We start from the raw sequence: 12,276 nt of genomic DNA, 5'->3' as shown, positions 1-12,276 counted from the left end.
GTTGAAGTGCTCTGTGCAAAGAGCAGAAACATGGATGATTTAATTGGGTTTTTGTTTTCTTTTCCAATTAATTAACTTGTCATGGGACAGGTGTTGGAGCTATCTTCTGGGGAACATGGAGCCGATCTGCTTGCTGGCGGATAGAAAAGTAAGAAAATGCAATTGGGAATGAAGACTGGGCAGAAGACAGATGGTACAAAGGCTAATTGTATGACATCTTACTTCATGTTTGCATATTTACATACTAGACAAGAAGGCTTATATTATTTCGGGCAAAATGCTAAAACGGCTCTATGAATTTAATAAACCACTTGTTTACTTAAACATACCCATTTTCTCTCAGCTTGTAAATATTTTCTCATTTTATTCTGAAAAACATTTAAGCCATTGGGACAAAATGACACTTATGCTGTCACTGTTACCATTTTATGTCAGTCTGCTGGGCTGCAAGTATATAAATGAAGGATGTAATCAAATCCAAGACTTTGAAGCCAAATTCACCCACTTAGATCTCAGGTAATGACTGGAACTCCCCCTGGATTACTTTGAAAGTAAGAGAGGAAGCAGGGGAGTCTTTTGGAGTGCGCCTGCTCATTAATCATTCCAAAGTTGCTAAAGGCAGAACTTGACATGGTTGTACAGTGGGTGCCTCGTGGGTTTATGTCAGCACTGTACGGAGAGCCGGTTTTGCAACCAGAGGTGCTGTGTTGGGGTTTGTTTTTCTCAAGCAAAATGGGAAAGAGATCGGACGAGCTGTCTACATGCTCTCACGGTGCTCTACTGGTTGTTATGGTTGACTTGTCTCATTCCTGGAAGGTGTAAGACTTCACCTATTGGGGGAGTTGTCATTCTACCAGCAGGATACAAACACAACACTTTTGGCAAAGCATCTAACATTCTCTCAGAGTGCAGCGCAGCAGGAGGTTGATGAATGTAGAGGAAAAGCATGTCCTCATTGTTATGCAAGAGGACTGAATTATACTTGGTACCTTTTTTTAAGCAGTTTTGTTGGATTCAAGCTGTGATTTGAAATATTCATATCATTTGCAAAGATCCTGTTAACACGAAGGACTTTTCAGCTTCAAAATGGTGTTGATTATCATTGTCAGTGTTGGCATACAGTAATCTATCAAAACAGACAACATATCACTCAAACAGTGGAACAAATTCCATAATCCAGCTCATCATTGGACTTTGATTTGAGTTTCTTTCTTTACAGTATAAATTTATGTTAAAACCAGAGTCTCCATGGAAAATAGTTAACTGGTATTTTATATATTCTGTATGTGCACAAGGCCGCTCTGGGGTGTTCCTTGTTTTTGCCTTTTTGCCACAGGAAACTATAAAAAGCCTTTGAAGAAAACAATTTAAGAATCTGTTTATGAGACACTTGTCGGAATGAAAGTTTATCTGGCGGTCTCTGTAATGCTGTGTAAAAAGACACATCAACATGAATGGTATGAAAACAAGAATAGAAAAAAGTCCAGTAAAAGATGGATGTGCGTGGCAAAGCAGGGCTGAGCTGGGTAGCTGGTCAGGAGACGGAGAGAAATGAAGGGCGGTCTGATGAGACAATGAGCAGCACCTGAGTCCCATTAACTCTCTATATCTGTTACCGTCCTTCTGCTGCACAGTCCCAATCTCCACTGCCTCACTATATGGTGGCTTCATCTTTTTTTCCCGTCTGGGCTTTATTTTATGAAAATGGTGTTTTGCTGCCATCCTTTTCATTTCTTGTCAGCCTAGGCTGGAGCCACCATTTTGAAAACTTCTTTGTGACAGGACTCGCCTCGCTATGCAGGATGAGCAGTCCTTTTGTATCCACTTTTATTGTTCTGATTTTGTTTCAGAATCGCTCTATCATCCATTTTTCTCAGCCCTCTGTTAAACGAGAGAACATCTCTTGCCATGAAAGAGCAAACCTCAGGCAAAAAGAAAACATGATGCTTGAAAAACAACTTACTGATTACTTGGGATTGTTGCTCTGTATCATTTTAGTTTTTTAGGGATGGAAGAAGGAGAAGAAGAAATGCCAGGCATTAGCGGTTAAATGTCCCATACAATTTTGCAAATTAATTATAAAGCAGTTTGAGGTGCTATATAAGTACTGTGAAAGTATCAATGCTCAATCCACAGAGAAATGCACACAGCCTTTATTCAGAAACTGTACATTTAAACCAGGCGTCAGGGCTTCTGTATGGTTGTGATGTCACAACAATGCTATACATAGGTAGGCAGTGCTGCTACAGTGCTGTTACAGTCATTTCCCAGCTTCAATGACGGTACAGAGACACCAAGAGCGCTGATGCGGAAGATCCTGAAATGCTGACCAATCAGAGCAGACTGTTCTTTTTCAGGAGGAGGTCTTAGAGACAGGCGCTAAAACGTTTTAAATGTTTCAGCCAGAGCATCAATACAGGTATATTCCTGTAGATAAAGTGGATGTAGAATCTCGTCCAGGTCCGTTCCCCTCAACTTGACCCAATCGTCCTCGCTTACGGGAGTAGCCATCTTGTCAGACTTTGACTCTGTCTCATTTCCTCTTAACAAAAAAGGCATTGAGTGACGTTGGGGGGAGGGAGATACGTCCATCTGGCTGACGTATATCTCCAAGGAGAAGTGAGGGCCAGCGGCTAGCTGTTACTTAAGAGGCCGTGCCCCTAATTATTCATAAACTTTAACCTCGAATAAAATGGAACTAGCCTTGTACAAAAAAGATCACCCCCCTTAGTGTTGCCATGGAGATATGACATGAAGATACAAACTAGAATGTTTGTTTTTTGTACCAGGCCTTAAATATGTTTAATTATGCTATGAAAACAGACTATTTAACATAGGGGTCAATGAGAAAATGCTCTATTATGAAACCTGAAACCTGCCCCAAGTGGCCACTGGGCTGTGGTTTTGACTTGGAATATTCAGACAGACAGTATAAAAAAAAAAAACATGTTTTTTTTTTTTTTAGCATTAAAGCATATAAACATGTTCTAGTTGAAACTCCAAAAACAAGTGTGAACCTGAAAATGAGACCTTTTAATATTATTATTATTATATTTATAGGACAGTTAAATGTCATATTTTGATTGTGAAGAAATTAATGTACCTATCATATATTTGTGAATTCAAAAGTCTGCATCACCTGTGGCAGTGAGTGATCATGGTTATAGACTGATACACTCATCTACCCCAATCCACCTTTAGGTGTTTTTTTTGTTCCGTAATCATTTCTTTGTGAACAACAGGCAGGGGAAGTGACTTAATGATGTAGCAAAGGGACAAGCAGAGAGGCTGCACAGAAGTATAGTAACAGCATGTAACTCCCTCTGAAACCACAATTTTTTTTTCAATATCACATGGTAATTAGTCAGCCTTGAGGTGTTGCTGTCTAGCTTACTGGATGTACAGTGCAGCTTAACACCCACACGCCAGATGTCTTTCAATTGAAGATATTCTACAAGATTACTTCTCCTAAAAACAAGTTAATATCGTTAACATTGAACAATCACAATGTAGATTCTGCAATGAGGAAGAGGAAGACCAGTTTTTCTGTTGTCCACATGTTGCAAGTTTGCAGACTAAACTTGTCTTAGACCATTCAATATTTATTTTCTATCTACACCTTTTAATCATTATGTCGGGGGTTTTGGATAAAAATTGCCCTCAGATAACAAATGCAATTATTCAATTGGGTAAAATATTCATTTTAAGCACTTAGTCTTGTTAACTCAGTTCAGTTTAGGATGTAGTTGGTGGAAAATCAACAATGAAGATCTTCATGGTCTGCAATGGTGTGTAACTGTTGTCTGGTTGTGATGCATGCACTCACAGTGACGCACCTTTTATCACAGAATAACTACACCTATCAGCGCTCAAATAAAAAACAGCCCAAAAAGAGAAGTAAAGAAAGAAGAAAACAGAGGATCTAATGGCTTTCAAACTCTATCTCTTAATGCACAGACATAAAAATGATATTCACCAATAAACAAATTTCCTAAAAGGTTAAAATATTCATACACTCTTGTGGAATCACCCATTGCTACTAGTTCCTCTTTGCTTCGACAAACCTGTGTGGGGATACTGTAACTGTAAGCCCACCTACACGGAAAGTTCTATATTATGGATGCATACGTGCAAATCCATCAAATACCTATATAAGGGGTATTCCACCCTTCCCTGTATTACTTGATGTATCATATAAATATGGTTTAGATAGAGAATCAATTAGAATATATTTTCATCCACAACAAATGCATTTTCATAAAGTCTTTCATTGTTTCAGATTTCTATCTAAATATATTCTTCCTTTAACTTTGGCATTATGGTAGTATAAAAGGCTGTGACTTTCCCCCACTGCAGCATAGACTACTAAAGTAACCTCGGCACCATTTCTCACACGCTGTGATAGCAAATTATACCAGATAATTTCCTTCTTAAAGCCTTAAACTAAAACTAATGGAACCTAATAGTGAAAAATCACCATTGTCAAGGCAGTCGAAAGGAAATGACCTCTCATCACCACAATAACTGTGCAGGTCACTCCGTCCTTGTCTTTTTCTGCCTCCACTCACAGAAGCACAACAGTGAGACATCCTGTTACATTTCACCCAAGTGCCTCATGTATATTTATATTTGCGTTAAGTAATATGTGATTATGTTTCAGGATGGCAATATTAGATGCATGTATTTCACGTTTCCTCAGCCATTATGTTGTCTGAAATGAGAGAATGCAAATGTTTTACTGTATAGTTTCCCAGGAAATTGTTGTTTTAATGTCTGGCTTTGATGCATTTTTTTCTTTATCACTGTCCCTTCTGGTTGTGTTGATTAGGTGTTGGTTTATTTTATTTTGTCAAGGGCTATCTCAAAAAGTAGATTTAAATCTCGGGTCAGATGAAGGTCAAAAAGGAAAAAAAAATAGTCTATAAAAACAGCAAAGTTCCACCACAGCCACCATACTGTAGCTGGACACCAGAGGAAGAGGCTTGGTTGCATGAACGTTCTTTTATAATGTATCTTACAGTGGGATCACAAATGATTCTTGCCACTTACACAGGGCACGGGTTGACTTATTGAAGTGTCTTTCTTCTGGAGAAAATGATGGACTCAGCTGGACTCTAGACACGACGAATAACAAACTTACTCTGTGATAGAATTTCCTGTTGTTTATAGCTGGGTCAGTGCAGCAGGTGCAGGAACCGGAGGCTCAGTCTGTCCTGAAGGTTTGATTTACTATTATTAAGATATTTTATATTCACAGCTGTGACACTGTAGCCACTACATGTGAAGCCTCAGGATACATGTATTATATCCATAATCAATTCTTATGTCTAAGTGAAGCTCATCTGCCATATGCAGTATACAGTATATTCATGCTCACATCTCAGGATAAACTATGGCAATAAGAACATAGTAGTAATCCCTTGTAACCTTTTAGAGCACGTTCATGAGGTCAAAAATGTTCCTTGACCTGCAAAATCTCTGCATTTCCATCATTCAAAGCATGACTTTGTGTTCAGTGATTATTAGCAGATGTTTGCATGCTGACACACTAATCTAAGAGGGTAAATATGGCAAACATCATATGGCATTTTGGCATTGGTGTTTTACAAATATGTCATAAATACAGGTTTATAACCTTTCCCCACCAAAATCAGCATGTATATGTGGGTCTTTTTAAGCACAGGAAAACACTTTTCCATTGACAGTAGATGAGTAGACTACACCTTTCTGTTCTTTCTGCTGTGTCATGTCTGACATCATGTACGAGACAGAAAACAGGGTTAGTAAACAATAGGCATGGAGAGTGTTTTTTTTTTTCTTGTCCAGTGGGAAAGGGGCTTTACAGAGCTGCAGGATTCTTATACTCTTGTTTAGGGAACTAACTAAATAAGTTGAATATAATATAATAAGCTGAACCAAAATGCAACACACAAACTGGGGCCCATATAAAGGGAACAAAATGCGAATGTAGTGCGCACTTATACAGCCGCTGCTGTTAGTAAAGGTTTAATGGCTTACCCTGATGAGGCTATGGGCAGCTGCGAGCGTCTGGCATCGTGTTTCCTCCTGCTCGCTTCTCCCGGTCACCAGAAATGCTTCTCTCCCCGTCCCGCTGATGAGTCAGAGCCAACCACAGTCTGCTGCACTAAAGCATTGTGGATCATAGATTATTACGTCTATATATCCAGTGTGTGGGGGAATTAGCCAACTAGCAACCACTCTTGTCACAGATCTGTGAGTAGTGTCTGGAATCGATTGCTCTTCTTTGGTTCCCCAGATGTCAACACTGAATAATGTATTTTATACATTTTTTAACGTTGAGTTTTTAAACCTGGAATTCCTTAACCCTAAATTTATGAACATAGAAAAATAGAGTTACATTCAGATAAATATTTTCAATGCATAAATATTCAGTGCTAGAAATTCAATAGCTTTTTAATTTCAAAATCGATGACACAGATTTACCAACCATTGAATGTTTTTGAATTTGCTAAACAACAAATCAGTTAATCTATGAAAATGAGCCAATTTATAACAGCAATATAGTGTTTTTTTTGTATTAACATCAGACATATTATTAGTAATAAACCTTTATACCTGTTTTCCTTCTACTCATTCCATTGTTAAATCGACTACACCAAGAATAATTTTCTGCATCTTCTTGCTGTTAATGCGGAACAATTGGCTATTTTTCTCAGCGGGAGATGCGATTTGTGTTTGTGTTATTGAAAACAAAAAATGACTCATGAAGTAAAACAGAACTGACCTCTGCTGAGAAATGCCCTGTGCTTGTCTGGCTGGATAAATGATCAATGCATGTCTGTTGTCTGTTTGCTCCAACAGATTTGATGACACGCTGCTGGAGAGCTTAACATTGATGTTTAGTAAAACTGTTGAAATGTCAAATCCGATTCCACTGCTAGTCTTTTACACTGACATTTACAGAAATGCGTCATGGTAGTTCTGTTGGATGACCTAGTCATTCCTACCAGCCTCTCATGTTGCTCTTAAGACTGCCTCCATCTATCACATTAACTGTAACTGACAATCACTGTCAATGCAGCAGCTTACCAGTCCTTGTGAGATTTGTGGCTCTGTGGTTCTAAGAGTGAAGAGCGGCCCACATTGACACAGAATGACTGGATCATTATGAAGCGAGCTCAGTCCAAAAGTCAAGGGAATAACACGTCTAAATTCTGAATGAGGGATGGATTTCATTTTAATGAAGTGAGCTTGTCAAAGTATTTGTCCTGCCTTATTTCCTCCCTATTACAAAGACATCAATCGACTACAGAGACCAAAAACTTGATTCCAAGAGAATTATGTGCTCAGAAACTGGAATACAATAGTACAGCTTTGAATTAGTGATGCTGATGTAATATAAGTAAATTATGAGGGCACATTGGTTATATAATGTTGAAAATATGAAGTGTGACACTAGAAAACACGATAAATAATGTTATACCAATGCCAGTCGCCTGACGCTGCTTTTGCATTTTATAGCAGACATAAAGAATTTACCACATAATCTGGAATCAGCATGGGAATGCAATAAATGATTATGGTGCTGGTGCTAAAAATACAACTCAGGATCATGTGACTGTTTAACAAACAGAAAGGCGCCATCGATTGATGTTGGACTGAAACAAGCCCATGAGAGTAGATCCGAATGAAGTGAGTTAATCAAAGAGGCAAGTTGCAGATAGAACATCCATATTATTGATGTTCCATAAATAAGAGGCATACATTTTACCTTTTGACAGGATTCCTACTCACTGTGCCATTTCGGATCAGACCATTATTACAGTTGGCCAAAATATCATGCTAGTGGTAGTCGTTGGCATATATTTTAATACTGGTGCTTTTGTCTGTGGCAGAAAATAATGTGATATTTGGTTAAAATTCCACAATATCTTTGGAAATGGACCGATTATGAGACACCCGGCCACCACAATACTTGCTGTCATGTCATTTGTAGGCACTGTATCTGATCATTTTGCCTCTCTTTCAAGTAGTTTTGTGTGCATCTTTTTGTTGAAATGTCTCTTTGTATCCATTTTGCATTTCTTTTTAGTCGCTTTGCAATTATTTTGCAGTCTTCTTGTATGTTTTCATAGTAATTTTGTATCTGTTTGTGACCATTTTGTGTCTCTTAGTGGTAGCTGTGCATCCATTTAGCTTCTTTTTGTGGTCGTTTTGTGTCTCTTTGGAGTTGTTTGGGTCTCTCTGGAGTCATTTTGCATCTCTGTGGTCATTTTGTGTTGCTTTGTGGTCATTTTGTGGTGACTCTGCAGGATCTTCATGACCGTTTTGTGTCTCTTTGTAGTCATTGTGCTTCTTCTTGTGGTTGTTTTGAATGTCTTTGTGGTCACTTCACATATATTCATAGTTGTTTTGCATCTATTTGTAATTGTTTTGTGGAAAACAACTAATCCATAGTATATTCTAGGACAATGCATTGTTAATGGTACGATAAAGAAACAGGTTTGTGTATTTCAGCACTGTGGAATGTGATGCACCTTCAGTCTGATTGTTTTGAATCCTGTGGTGCCCAAAGCCTCAATTTACATTACATTGTTGAGAACTCTGCTAAAGCCCCATTCAGTCCTTCATTCAGGATGTGAAACTGTTTCCAAACAACGGCTGTGATTTCCTGGAAAGTGGCAACTATTGGCTTGCTGTGTGTTGATGAAACATTGCAGCCTGGGCCACTGATAGCAAACACAGCAACACGATTTGCCTGATTAATTTGAAGCTTTATTACTCAAGAGTGAAAGTTTATATAGCTTGCAGTCATGGTGATAACACAATTGCGTGTGTTGAAATGGGACTATTCAGTCAATATAGCGAAATACTGATGAGAAACAAAACAAAAGTAAAACATAATGTTGAGTAAAAAGTGAAAATGGGCTGTATCGCTGCCCTCATTGAACCAAACACACACACACACACACACACACACACACACACACACACACACACACACACACACACACACACACACACACACACACACACACACACACACACACACACACACACACACACACACACACACACACACACACACACACACACACACACACACACGCACACACACGCTAGAGGCTGTGCCATCCTTGCAAGGCGGTTGTCAGCGAGAGTCACGGCTCAGTAGAACGATACAACAAACAACTACTGGGTTGTTTTTTTTTACAATGCTGGTTTGAAAAGTCATTACAGTTTTGGAGTAAACAGTTGTGTTTTATATGGAGGCTTCTGAGTTATTTACATATTGTAATCGATTAGGAGAAAAAACAGTGAAAGTTTGAGGTTGAGGTGACTGAAACATTTGGGTAAGATTGAGGAAACCTTATTGGAATGGTTAAATATACACACTGGAGATTAAAAGTAAAGAAAACAATATATAAGTACTTGATTTATTCTGAAATACTGTTATTTTTTATTGTTCAGAGTTTGATAGAATTACCACTGCTATCCTAGCATTTTTTAAGTAACCAAGGCACTTCAACAAAACCCTTTTTATTTTGTGAAAAAAAATAAATAAATCATAGAACACTTTCAGATACTGATGGCTGCATGGATGTGATTGGCAAACATTTTGCCAGATTTTGCATTGCACAATTTGAGCCCGAGTGTTGCCTGAGTTCTCTGCATTGGCACCATGAAATACATCTATACAAAAGTTCATTACAATCCATCCAAAAGTTGATGAGATATTTCAGTCTGGACTGAAGTGGTGGACTGACTGATTGATATGTAGCCACCATAAATGTTGTAGCAACATTAGTTGTTGATGTTAGACAGGACACAAACCTGCCTCCTGGGATACTAACCCTGGACTTCACACTTTTAGTCTTCACCACGCTACATAAATGCCACACTACTGTATACTTTGGCTCTGAATGTTGGTGTCCAATATGAATATACAGTACTGGCGAGACTGGACTGGATTCTTATGTCCCTTACCTCAGTGTCAAACTTGAGACTGACAAGTTCTCATCATAGAAATCCCTTGTCACCGGCATGTTGAATTGGCGGCAGAGCCCGTTGATGAAAGGCATCAGTCTGATTGGCAGTTCAGCCTAAGCAAATCAGTGCACAAGAAGAGAAACGGATGTGAGGAAAGTAAATGAAAGGCTATAGTCAAGGTTTTCTGAGTTTTTTTTAGTTATTGTTCGTAAGTGCGCGGTTTATATAATTTGTTCTTTCAACATCGGGTTGTGTTGTGTGTGTAACTGGCTAACTAGCATCTTGAATCTGTCCTGTCGGTCTTCCAGTTTCCCTTTTTGACGAATACACACTACTGCTGGTATGGAGAATTATGTCCTTCAATGCAGGTACACAAGGTGCATAAAAGTTGCCTCTAGTCTTTGCAGTGTGTTCAAGTGCAACTTTTTGGCCGAGACAGGCAACGTGAGGAAACCGTCACCATTAGTTATTTGACGTTAGGTTGATGTGTCTGGGGGATATTATTGGTTGCCTAAGAGCACAATCAAATCAAAATAAGTACCACAAGTACTGCTTGCTACTCCGCAGGATACCAGCATGTTTACAAGCTATCAACTTTATTCACAGCTGAATGGGCAGAACACACACATTGATTATTCTTGGCCAAAGTCTTGTGTGTTTTCATGATGCGGGAACTCTGTCTTCAAGCCAGTGGCGCATGGACGCTCAATGAAATCCTGATTCTGTGTGTTCACTCAAATGAGTCATGTAGCTAAAAGTTGTTTCTCATCACAGCGTCTGCATCGGCCCACCTGGGCAGTTCTTCACACACAACAAACACACACAATACTGCTGTCCATCTTGTTGTGTGCACTGCTGTTTATTGTTTACACATTTACATTGTTGCACGGAAAGTAATTGCAAGTTTAAAATAAATTGGAATGAAATGCCACTGTTAATCAATGTAACAGTGGACACTGATAGAATTGTAAGAAGACGATGTAACTGATGATCTAATGCCAAACGTGGGTCTCCTGGTGCTGAGCTTGAGTCAGTGCACAGCCACAGTGCCGTGTGCCTCTGCATTTATGATTTTAATGTCTATTTGTTTTTAACTACCCTGTCAGGGATGATTTATGTGGATAGTTTGAAAGATGTTTTGTCGAGATTCAGCAGCAGAAAATCAGGTGGCATTATCCATGACAAAATTGAAATGAGCTTATTCTCCATCATCACAGTGGATGTGCAATCACAGTGACAATGGATGAGTAACCTATCATTGGGAGGCAGGCCTAAAACTGAGAGACAAACAAAAACACTCTGGTTGAGCAATTTTGAGTATCACCTTAATTACATTTATAAACTTTGTGATACGGCTTAAAGCCTACACTAATGCAAATATTTTATTGAAGACAGCAATTATTTTAATCATTTTTGTATTCTATGGCATGAGCTGATAAGAACATGCCATGTAATTGGGTAACTTTATTTTATTTCCATTATCCAGTGGGTCTATTTTTCCATCTCGTTATGCATTCTATGTATTCTATTTCCATCTTATTTTACTATAATTATCAAGTGTGTTTTATTTTCCATTATTTATGGCATCCCTGTTTTTATGTGCAGTCTATATCTGTAAAAGGTTGAATATGTAGAATATTTATTAAAAGCTATATTTAATTTTTTTTTATAAAAATCACTCATGTGGCAATTTGAGGGGTACAGAATGAATGTATTTCTTTTCCATAAAAAAAAATACATTTAGTCTGAATACATTTTTTTTTTTAATTTGACGGGACTCTGTAACGTTCTGTTAACTTTGTACCAGCCAATAGCGGCCGGCATTGCGGGTTGCCATGGTTGTCTGTTGTTCGGCGCAGCTACTGTAGGCTGGCACTGGGTGACCTGGAGTTTGCCAATTCTGCAGCTGCTGACTGGAGACGGGCAAAATTGAGAGTCATTATAGGCTATTAAGTATTCACTTGATGGACTGAGATAAAGCATTAAAACGCACGCCGAAATGGCTACGTATCTCCTTGATCGGTAAGCTTTCACGTTACTTAACGGTAATGGCTAATGGTAACAGCTAACGGTAACTCAGTCAGTCAAACTCCTCTGCAATACTTTTTTTTTTTATGGTGCGATTTGCCAGAAGGGATGGGTTCAAACATGCTCAAACAGACTCCGGTCTCCTGTTGGCTACTGGGCCGGGTCTTGCATGTCTTGTATAAAATATGCCAAATGAATAAATCAATGATTTGTGTTACTCCACTCCTTTTTCCAATTTCAAGAATGATAAATTATGTTTTGTCAGATTTTGAGGCC

This window comes from Echiichthys vipera, assembly GCF_963691815.1.
Source record: "Echiichthys vipera genome assembly, chromosome: 17".
In the NCBI taxonomy this organism is placed as follows: domain Eukaryota; kingdom Metazoa; phylum Chordata; class Actinopteri; order Perciformes; family Trachinidae; genus Echiichthys; species Echiichthys vipera.
This window is presented reverse-complemented; position numbering follows the sequence as displayed.